The sequence below is a fragment of the Silene latifolia genome, chromosome 9, assembly GCF_048544455.1.
Source record: "Silene latifolia isolate original U9 population chromosome 9, ASM4854445v1, whole genome shotgun sequence".
Classification (NCBI taxonomy): domain Eukaryota; kingdom Viridiplantae; phylum Streptophyta; class Magnoliopsida; order Caryophyllales; family Caryophyllaceae; genus Silene; species Silene latifolia.
Genome location: NC_133534.1, coordinates 112,790,824 through 112,803,217, shown reverse-complemented (window position 1 = coordinate 112,803,217; position 12,394 = coordinate 112,790,824).

Here is a 12,394-nt window from a genome sequence, read left to right as displayed (position 1 = left end):
CGGATGTGGTGAGGCCACCGAAGAGGAGGAGCTTGGGTACCAAAGAAATGGCGGGCCGTGTGAGGGCTAGGCTTGGACCGAGTATGGGGTCTTACAAGAGACCGGATGTCGTTGTTGTTGTGGATCCATTGAGGATCTGTTCCGAAGAGGAAGCCCATGCTAGGCGGGATAGTAAGAAGAACAATGGGAAGATGTACCACGAGGGAAAATGCAAGGGTAGAATGGAAGAATGAAGACCTCCATTACCCGTTTTACTATTATGTTTTAATAGTTTTTGTGTGTTTTTATTATGTTTTATTAGCTATGTATTGTGTGCTCTTTATGCTAGTATTACTATGTAAGATGTCTTGGTCGACATTCTAGCTTGGCAAGTTTTGGACTTGCTTAGCTTTATTTATTGTCAAGTTTATAATCCTTCTCATTATTAATTAAATAAGAGGATTGTTTTGCGTTAAAAAGGTTGTGAACGCTTGTTATTTCTTCCATCCATCTTTTAAAGTCAATTCGGTTTGAATTATCCTAAACATTGCACATGTGAAGGGGATTTTTGTGGGATGGGAGAAAGGCTTTTTCTTTGTTCTTTTTTGTGGAAAAGGGAATCCTTCCCTTTTTTTGGAAATTTGTATAGGTTATTGTTTTTTTCGTGTGTGGGGATGGTTGTATCCTTCTTGTGTAAGAAAGGATTGCCTACGTATTCACCTGAAGAGATGAAATCAAACCATGCTCGCAGTTCAAGTGTTTTTTTGTTAATTTGGTTGGGGTGTTGTGGTTGTATCCCTCTTGTGTAAGAAAGGACTGCCTACGTATCCACCTGAAGAGGTGAAATCAAACCATGCTCGTAGTTCAGGTGTTTTTTGTTGAGTGCAAATGGATGTTGCCTTTGACAAATAGAAGGCCGTTTGAAACATGGCAAGGTGTCATAACTTAAGACTCGATAAAACATGCAATTTCAAATCAAAACGTTTTGAGGAATTGACTTGAAAGGGAGATTGTGGTCACTAGTTGTGAAACTAGGGAAAGGTTTGTTGGTTGCTAAGGTTCAAGGGTAGTATTTCTTGAGTTGGTGTAGGTTGGTCGGGTTTGTGAAATCCTCCCCGTCTAAGTCACTCAGTCTCACAGCGCCCCCAAAAGTATTTTCTTGACTAGGTATGGCCCGGCCCGATTGGGTTTGAATTTCCCCCTCCGATCGACGGGTAATGGTGCTCGAGCTGACTTGAGGACCAAGTCGCCTTCTTTGATGTTTCTGGGTTTGACTTTACTGTTGAATGCCCGTTGTATACATCGTTGGTATAGCTGGACGTTGTGCAAGGCGTTGAATCGCCGTTCGTCTAGGAGTGTGAGTTGCTCGAACCTTCGACAGGTCCATTCCGCCTCAGGGACTTGACTTTCTAGTAGGATACGTAGAGACGGAACCTCCAACTCTACTGGTTGCACTGCCTCCATACCGTATGATAGGTTGAAGGGTGTTGCTCCTGCTGGTGTTCGAATGGAGGTTCAGTATCCCAGAGTGTGAATGGGAGTTTGCTCGGCCAATCGCGGTAATTGTCTTGCATATTTTTGATGATGGTGATGAGAGTTTTGTTTGCTGCCTCGACCGCTCCGTTGGTTTGGGGACGATAGGGGGATGATCGGTGCCGTTTTATTTTGTATTTGTCCAGCAAGGCTTGTATTTCAGCCCGGAAGTGGGAGCCTTGGTCACTAATGATTTCATGGGGCACCCCATAACTGCAGATGATGTTTTCTTGGATGAACTTGGCCACTTATTTGGAGGTCAAGACTGCATATGATTGTTCTTCCACCCATTTGATGAAGTAGTCGATTGCAACGAGGACAAAGCAATGTCCCTTGGTGCCTATCGGGTTGACTTTTCCGATGATGTCGATGCCCCAGGTCGAGAAAGGTCAGGGTGATGTCATGGTGTATAAAAGGGATGGTGGTATGTGTTGTATGTTGCCGAAGATTTGGCAATTATGGAATGTTTGACGTAGTTTCTGCAATCGGCTTCCATGGTGGTCCAGTAGTAGCCCAACCGCATGATTTTTTGGGTTAGCATCATTGCGCTCATGTGAGGACCGCATTCTCCATCGTGGACCTCTCCCATAACTTTCTTGGCTTTATGGTGATCGATGCAACAGAGAAGGATCCTCTGGGGTGTTCTTTTCTATAGTTGTTCTTGGTTTATCCCGAATTGTGATGCAAGTAGACGGATGGCTCTTTGTCCTCTTGCATCAGAGTTGGGAGGGAATTCGTTTTTGATTTTGTAGTTGAGGATGGCTTGGTACCAAGGTTCGACATGGTTCTCCTCGTCGTCGTTGATGACGCAGATGTAAGCTGGCTCGCTCCTTCTCTCGACACATAAGGGCATCGATGTCATGTCGTTAGGTATGTTGACGAGCGCAGCAAGTTTTGCTAGGGCATCAGCAAATCGATTTTCCTCCCGTGGCAAGTGGAAGTAATCAATTTGGTTGAAGAATTCGGCCTCTTGATTGATTTTTGCTTGGTATGGTGCTAAGCTGTTGCTTTGGATTTTCATGATCCAGACACCTGATTGATGATGAGTGAGGAATCGCCGTGGACCCTCAGCCTTTTGATTCCAAGTGTTATGCTGCTTGTAGGCCAATGTGGCATGCTTCATATTCGGCGACATTGTTGGTGATGGCAAAGTCTAGCTTAACTGAGATCGGAACGTGTTCCCCTTATGGTGATATTAGAAGGACTCCTATTTTGAAGCCTCTCGGGTTTGATGCACCATCGAAGTATAGGTCCCATGCGTCAGTGTCGGCACAAAGGATGTCTTCGTCAGGGAATGACCATGTGTCGGTCGTTGGATCCTCATTGACGGGATTTTCTGCTAGGAAATCGGCGACTGCTCTTCCCTTGATAAACTTGAGGGGTACGAATTTGAGGTCAAATTCGGATAGCATGAGTGTCCACCTAGACAGCCTTCCGTTTAGCATGGGCTTTTCGAAGATGTATTTGACAGGGTCCTTCTTGGAGTAGATGTGAACCGTGTAGCTGAGCATATAATGTCGCAGCTTCTTTGTTGACCAGACCAGGGCAAGGCATGTCTTTTCCAGTTGGGTGTATCTAGTTTCGTACTCGATGAACTTTTTGCTGATGTAGTAGATGGCTCGTTCTTCGCCGTCGACTGTTTGTGCTAGTATTGCTCACATGGCTGTGTCGGTGACAGTCAGGTATAAGGATAAGGGAATTCCCTGCTGAGGTGGCATGAGGACATGAGGCTTGGATAGGATTTCCTTTATCCTGTCAAAGGCCTTTTGACAATCGTCGCCCCAATCGGTGTAATCGGAGGCACGGAGCTTTTTGAAAATTGGTTCACAAATCATAGTGAGCTTGGCTATGAAGCGGTTGATGTATTGGACTTGACCAAGAAATTCCCGAATCTTCTTCTCGTTCTTGGGCCGAGGCATTTGTTGGAGAGCTTTGTTTATGGTAGGATCAATTTCGATGCCCCTTTTGCTGATGACGTGTTCCAGGAGTTTTCCGGAGGTGACCCTGAATGCACACTTTTGAGGATTTAGTCTCATGTTGTATTTTCGAAGGCGAGCGAAGAATTTGTGAGGGGCGTTGATATGGCCGTGCCGCTCTTTTGATTTGACGATCATTGACAGGGCAGTCGTATACCTATCAAAAATAACTAACAAAACTAACTATATAGCTAGGGAAGTCAGGTCGATCTCCTCAGGGAGGCAAGATATCTGTAAAGAGTCCGTCTATTTGGTCACAAAATGGGGGGTTTATAATTGATTTTCTAAACTAATTAAGGCTTTAAAGGAAGAGAAATAAAGAAGAACAATACAGGCAGAAAATAAGAATAAGGTGATCAATAAAGAAAGGACATGTCAGGATTTCGGTTCACTACGGTAGTCCAGTGACTCAATTGCAAATAACTTAGATAAATTACTGTGAGACGGATATGGAAAGGTCCTTCCGGTCCACTTTCTATCCTAGATTTCCACTAACTTAACTTCCGTCCTCGTCAGGGTAGTTTACTGTTCATAGCAGGTCTATTTAATCCAATCTTCCGATCCAGGATTAAATTTAACCAGATTAAAAGGTGACTCAGAAGCGTGCACTCAACTAAGTCGGTAAATACAGTTATATTGCCATGGGAACAGAATCTCACAAAAAATTCATCTAACCTACTCACTACATCGTCACATTTCTACCGTAGATCCCCTAATCCCAACTTGAAATGATTTAGCTACTCATGCTATTAATATTGTTAAAACTAATAACAATGAAATAACTAACATTAAACATAATGAAATAATAATGAAATTGCATAAATAAGGATTAGGGCAGAAGTTAAGAAGGAACAAAACAAGTAATTAAAGTAAATAAATGAAGAATTAAGATTAAAAGAGAGTAGAGATTACAATCGCAAGAATCCGGCGTAATGAACAACTAAATCCGAGCGAGAAAATCCGAAAGCAAAAGTTACAGTGAAAGAAGAAAAGCAACGCAGTCTTTTTTGCAGTGAAAGATGAATAAAAGATAATCAGATTATTAGATAGTTCCAATGACCTAGTTATTGTACGTTTAAATAGAAAAATGCTAAGTCCAATAACTAAAAACAAGTTCACGGACTAATTAAAGCCCATGGAAGACAAAACCACTGGATCGAGCAGTCTGAAACAGCTCGATCGAATACTTCGCCAGGCAATCTACTCAATCGAGTAGAATTAGTGCTCGATCGAGTAACCTCTATTTCCAGCACTATTTGATCGAGTAAAATACTGCTCGATCGACCATCCTCAGCCATAGAAACCACTCGATCGACCAATAAAAGGGCTCGATCGATTGTTCTTCCTCTGAAACAGCTCCAACTCGTAGCCGACTGCTTCGTAGACCATTCCTTCACGCATCCCAATGCAAGATCTCGCTCTGAAAAATCCCGTCTCCTCAAAATGCATGCAAAGTAGGACGAAAATGGTACGATTCCACTACTTTCACGTTCATTTCTACAAAACAGACAAAACGAACCAAAGTAGGCAATTCGGGGCATAATGCGATATAAACAGTACAAAAGTACATGGAAATACGTGCTAAAATAGGCTAAAAAGACAATACAAAATGCACGTATCAAATCTCCCCAAACCGAACCTTTACTCGTCCTCGAGTAAACTAAAATACAACTAATGGAACGGAAATAAAAACCCAGAGCTAGCTTAACTTGTCTACTTGAACCAGTTTAATGCAACAAAAATTAACAGTTACAGCTATGCAGTTAATACGCAAACGAGTTACAAATTGTTCAGAAATATAGCCGACCTATCGACCTTGCAAGACCAACAAAATCGGACTCTCACGTGGCCACTCTTCTCTCATGAAGCAAAGGGTGAATAATATATGGGAAAGAGAGAAGGAGAAACAGTCACTCACCTAAACTGCGACCTACATAGCATGCATGCAACAAAAATGAAAGACAATTCAAATACTAATGCACACACTCCAACCAATAATGTCCGTCACAGCCGAGGGCTTACAAATGATATGGGAATAGTGAGGTTCAGGTGAGAAAAGGCAAAACAAGCTATGGAAATGTGGAGGTAAAAGCGTCAAGCTACTTCTTAAACAGGACCATATAAGTGTTGGAATATGTGTCCTCCGACAATAATGCGATCACTACTGTCGGTCATGATGATCACATGTTTAAATCTCATTTTTAAGAATACATGTGGGAAGTAATATTTTACAGTCAACTGGTCCACACATATCGGTAATGATTCGCTGACTAGAGTTTGACATTACTGTCATGCGACGGTGGTGATCAGTTGATCCCCTTAGGTCATACCTAAAGGGTAACACTCTTAATTGAATATTTAATTGATCGTATGACGATACAAGTTAATTAAATTACTTAAAAATTGACGGACGATTTTGGAAGTAATATTTACGTGTCTCATTGTAATTTGATTAAATAAGATACGGTCTAAGTAATCGAATTGTTTTATTACTTAGATGAAATTATTGTTTATGGAAGCAATTGAAACGGAATGAATAAATTATTATAAATACAGAATGTTGTAGTTTATAATTCGGAAACACTTTTGGTACAAGTAATTGTGAATTACTATGTTAATTTTTATAAGTGACATATTTTATTAATATGTTGATTTTTAATTGTTAAAAATACATTTTATATATAAGATGTCATGTAATGTGTCACATGTGACATATTGACAAAATCACAAATAAAATGGACTCATCAATTTTATGTGTGTGTACCGAAATGGAGGGAGTATTAGGATAAAAATTGTGTTGATTATTTATAAGTGGAAAACATAATTATAAAACCTAGACCTAGCCTTGCATGCATAGCTTTTTCTTGGGAAGAAAAGGAGAGCATGCATTGGGTTTTTCCCTCTCCCCATTTCCGGTTTTCCCATAAGAAAAGAGCAAAAGTTTTTGCTTAATTTTTCACTCTTACACTACACATAAACTAGTGTAACATTCATTCATAAAAAAAATAACTTATAGAAGTTTAGAAAGAGAAATAAAAACTCCAAAATTCATTCTCTCTTGGCCGAAAATTTCAAGAGGACAAAACAATATTTTGGGTCAATTTTTAGTAAGATTAATATTGTTCTAGTTCAAATAATATTTATCTTTTAAGAGGTTATCTTGGGTATTCATCTTTGGGAGGGATTCTAAGCTTTAATCTTTGTCCATCCATATAAGGAAAGCTCAAGAACAAGTAAGAAGGAGATCTTACTTGTGCCCTTTGATCCGAAATTTTATAGTAAGGAAAACGATTTCTTCTCTATTCTTATTCATGTTTGCATGCATAAGATCTAAATTTAATTTTATGACTAAATTAAATGTCACATATATGAATATGTTAAATAATGAGATTAATATTTTCTAACAAGCGGTATCAAGAGCCTTAGGTTGTTTGCATGCAAATCGGTTATTGTTTTTCCGAGTTATACGATTAACAAATAAAACTTATAAATTTGTGCTTATTATGAAATATCACGAAATTTATTTGCATGTTAAAGTTTCTGGTCCTAAAATGTAGTTAGGATATTTTTGTTTATTTATGGATTTTTATTGTTCATTTTATATAATAATGGCATTAAAATGTGATTTTATGATAAAAATGTCATTTTTGGACTAAAAATATATAAACTTCGATTTGTTTAGTGGTTTTTGGATATGTTTTCACATATATTATCTACTGATGGCATGTAAATTTTCATAATAAAATGAGTTGTTATGCTTGAAATATGGATTTTTCAAGTTAAAATCATATTTAAATAGGAAAATAGGTTAATGTGAGTTATATTTGGAATCTGGTCATAGAAATTTAGTATGTTGTCACATGAAATTTTACAAGATGTGTGTAAAATATTTGGCTATAATGATGTTTTATGCATGATTTATGAATTTTTGATGAAAAATCACACAAATAGTGACTTTAATTAGTAACAATTGCTAGAACATACTTCATGACTAAGGAAAAACGTCACATATTGCATTTTATCATATATTTCAGATCTAAAAGTAAAAAGTTAATAAAAATAATTTTTCTCATATTTTTATGGTTATAATTGATAAATCCGATAAACCGCAACATTGTTTTTCTCGATAAATTTTCGAAATTTTTAACCTATGTTTTGAACATTATGAGTGTCATGGTATTTTTTCCAGAATGTTCATGAGTTTAAATTTCAAATTTAGAAATTACTTGAAATTTTTATGATTTAATTTGAAGTTTATGACATTTTTGGTATTTTAAGTCCATTTATGAACAATATTAAGAAATCTAGGTTAATTATTGTCAAATGTTAGTGGAGACTAATTTTGAGTCCTAAGTTGGTTAGGGTAATTAACTTGTACATAAATATGAATTTATGTAATTATTGTGATTATAAAAGGTTAAATCACGTAAATCCGTAAAAACCGATTAATATACGATATTGGCTCCTTAAAGGCGATTTAGCATAAAATTGGGCATGTTCATACATAATATAATGCTGCATTTTATTTATGATTGTCATATTTTAAGTTTATGTAATTTTTGAATTATGTAATTTTACTTAGTATGGCCTTAATTTTTATTGATATTACCCGAAATGTATGGGAATATAGATTCGGTTGTAATTTATTGTGATCTCGTATCACCGTTTTGTAATTTAATCGATTTTTTTTTTTTATTTACAAATGTATAATAGGAAATTATGTAATTCATTTATAATTTTATTTATTACTTTGTAATTTCCCGGAGTTTCCATGAAGACGGTGTTATCTCGAGATGCGTGCCAAGACCGAAGTTCAAGAGACCAATGGAGTTGGTTTCCGAATTTGTAATAGTTTATTAGATTTACTATTTTAGGAAGGCCATACTAGGAATTTATTTATGCTTTGCATTTTATTTATATGTTGCATGCATCGCTAAATCGCCATAACTAAACATGCATTTTAATCGAGTTTATCGACCGTGTCAATTACAATTATCGTAGTTCACCGCTTTAGTTCACTTAAACGTGATAGATAATAAATTGACATGACCTCTCGCTAAAACAAACAATTGAGACTTAGCCTTACCAAAAAGTAGAAACCATGAAAACCTATTTCGTGAGGGAGTGCACTCGGCCACACCAGGGTACAAACCTTGTTACGTAGGGGAAGTGGGTGATAAATGTCTATCCACCGAATTCATGTTGATGAGGGATTTATCAGCCACACCGTGCCCAAGTTAATGTGGGTTTGGATCATGGACACATTTATTCGAAATTTGGATTGAGCTCAACGGAAGTATTCGTGACCGTAGTTGCATGTGTTCTGGGCTAAAGATAAATGTTAATGTAATTTTATCGACCAAGAGTTCTAAAAGTAGAATCGATTAAAGAGTTAATCCACCGAGTTATATTGATAAGGGATTTATCGGCCACACCGTGCCCAAGTTAATATGAATTTTGATCTTGGAATCATTTATAATAGTTGGGTAGAGGTCACTATATAAATGCTCATATCTTGTTAATTTATTTACAAGTATGATATTAAAAAGACAAATGTGAATATTTCCTTTTCCTCCATAGTTGTAGTTCATTACAATGAATCCATTAAACGCTACTACACCGATAACTATTGAGTCTTGCCACAATGTTTTTGACGACGTTTGCTTCAACAATGATTTCGACACAACTAGAGAACTTCATTTTGGGATAGGTACGGATGGAAACCTAAACTTCATCACTTCTTCTAAACCTCCTACTACTACTACAAGATCTCTTGTGAGCCGGTCTCAGGAAGACCGCCTCATAAAATCTATAGGATCTTTGTCTTTCGAAGAGGAAGATGCCAAAACTAGTGGGAGCTCAAGCAATCAAGTTCTTGCTTCTAAGGGAAAAAGGTTCAAGAAGAAGGGAAAGAAAGGGAAAAACTTCAAGCAAGTTGAAGATGAGTGCCATTATTGCTATGGCACGGGACATTGGCTTAGGAATTGTCCCGTATATTTGCGAAATATAAGGGAAGGAATCATCGTTCCAAAAGGTAAAATTCCTAAGGAAATTTATGTTATTGATGTAAATTATACTTCCACTACGACATGGGTACTGGATACCGGTTGTGGTTCTCACCTTTGTAATCATTTACAGGGGTTAAGAGACGTGAAGAGGCTTATCAAAGGAGATGTGGATCTACGCCTTGTTAATGGAGCTCGAGTAGCGGCCGAATCCAAGGGAACTTATGTATTAGCTTTGCCTAATGGATTTGAGTTGTATTTACATAATTGTTTTTATGTGCCTACACTTTCTAAAAACATTATTTCTATCGCTATGTTAGACATGGACGGTTTTTGTTTGGTCATTAAGAACAATCGTTGTACTATTTCAAGGAACGACTTGGTTATAGGCCAATCTCCTTCCATTAATGGCATTTACATTTTAGAAACCTCGAATCCGACTAATGACATCTACAACATTCAATCAAAGAAACTCAAATCAAGTGATCCAAATGAATCGTTCATTTGGCATTGTCGATTAGGTCACATAAACGAGAATCGCATCAAAAGATTAATTTCGACTAATGTGATTACACCATTTGATTATTAATCATATGGAACATGCGAATATTGCCTTCTTGGCAAAATGACTCGAAACCGTTTTAGTGGTAAAGGGACATGAGCAAGTGAACTATTAGGACTCATACATACCGATGTATGTGGACCAATGAGTATCACCGCTCGAGGAAATTATGACTACTTCATAACCTTCACCGATTGCTTGAGTAGATATGGGTATATCTATTTAATGAAGCATAAAAGTGAAGCCTTTGAGAAATTCAAGGAATTTCAAAACGAAGTAGAGAACCAATTGAACAAAAGGATAAAGGCACTACGATCCGATCGTGGTGGAGAATATCTTAGCCTTGAATTCGATTCACACTTGAAAGGTTGTGGCATAATATCACAAATATCTCCACCCGGAACACCACAACTCAATGGTGTTGTCGAAAGGAGAAATCGAACCCTACTTTATATGGTTCGATCAATGATGAGTCAAACCGAGCTACCAAACTCGTTTTGGGGATTTGCGATTCAAACCGCAATTAGATCTTTGAATAATAGTCCCACGAAGACAACCGAAAAGACTCCATATGAGATGTGGAAGCGAAGAGTTCCTAATATATCCTACATGAAAATTTGGGGATGTGATGCTTACGTCAAGGAAAAGTCCGACAACAAGCTTGCCCCAAGATCCGAAAAATGCATCTTTGTAGGTTACCCCTTGACCTCTCGAGGATACTACTTCTACAAACCTAAAAAAAACAAAGTGTTTGTGTCTTGCGAGGCTGTCTTCTTAGAAATACAATTTATTTCTAAGTGACAGAGTGGGAGAAATTTTGAACTTGATGAAGTTTAAGAGCCACAAACCGATGTAGAGACGCAAGAAGATGTTCCTTCGTCATCTAACGCGGTTGTCTCTCCTCCACTTAGAAGAACGGGCCGTGTTATTCGCCATCCCGATCGATATGTGGGACTTATCGAAGAAGATGGAACACTCGATTTGTTGCTTTTAGAAAGTGACGAGCCCGCCACCTACAAGGCTGCAATCTCTAGTCCAAATTCCTCCTTATGGCTTGAAGCCATGAAGTCCGAGATGGATTCTATGCATGAAAACCAACTTTGGAACTTGGTGGATTTGCATAAAGGGGCAAGACCTCTTCAATGCAAATGGATTTTCAAAGTCAAGAATGGCATAGAAGGACATGATGATGTCTACAAAGCTAGGCTAGTGGCAAAAGGATTTACCCAAGTCCAAGGTCTCCATTATGATTAAACCTTCGCCCCCGTAGCCATGCTTAGATCGATACGGATTTTGTTAGCGATTGCCGCATTTCATGATTATGAAATATGGCAAATGGATGTCAAAACCGCTTTTCTAAATGGGCATTTAGAAGAGGAGGTGTACATAATACAACCCGAAGGTTTTGTTGATTCTAAAAATCCTAACAAAGTGTGCAAGCTTAAGAGATCCATTTATGGTCTTAAGCAAGCATCTAGAAGTTGGAATCATCGATTCGATCATGTGATAAAAGAGAATGGTTTTACTCGAAGTGTTGAGGAACCATGTTTATACATGAAATTTAGTGGGAGCAATGTTGTGTTCCTAATCTTGTATGTCGATGACATACTACTTATTGGAAATGACATTCCAATGTTGTCTTCTGTTAAGAAGTGGTTAGGTAACCATTTCCAAATGAAGGATTTAGGAGAGGCACAACGCATATTAGGTATCCGGATCTATAGAGATAGATCCAAGAGGATATTGGCACTAAGTCAAGAGTCTTATGTTGATAAGATTCTTCGACGTTTCAGCATGGACAAATCAAAAAGGGATTGGTACCTATGGTAACTGGGACGATATTGAGCAAGTCTCAATCGCCCTCCGAACACCATGATGTTGAACGCATGATGTTGATACCTTATGCTTCCGCTGTTGGATCAATCATGTACGCCATGATATGTACACGTCCTGATGTCTCGTATGCCTTGAGCATGACGAGTAGATATCAAGGAAATCCAGGTGAGAGTCACTGGATAGCCGTCAAGAACATCCTTAAGTACTTGAGAAGAACTAAGGATTCTATCTTAGTGTTTGGAGGAGACACCGAGCTCCGTGTTAATGGTTACACGGACTCAAGTTTCCAAACGGAAAGAGATGACATGAAATCACAAGCTGGTTTCGTTTTCATGCTCAATGGTGGTGCCGTTAGCTGGAGAAGCTTGAAGGAAGTCAGGATCATGCGGATTCAACAACGGAGGTCGAGTACATTGCGGATCGAAAGCGCCAAGGAAGCTGTGTGGATCAGGCAATTCACGGAAGGTCTAAGAGTAGTACCTACCGCCAATGATCCCATCACT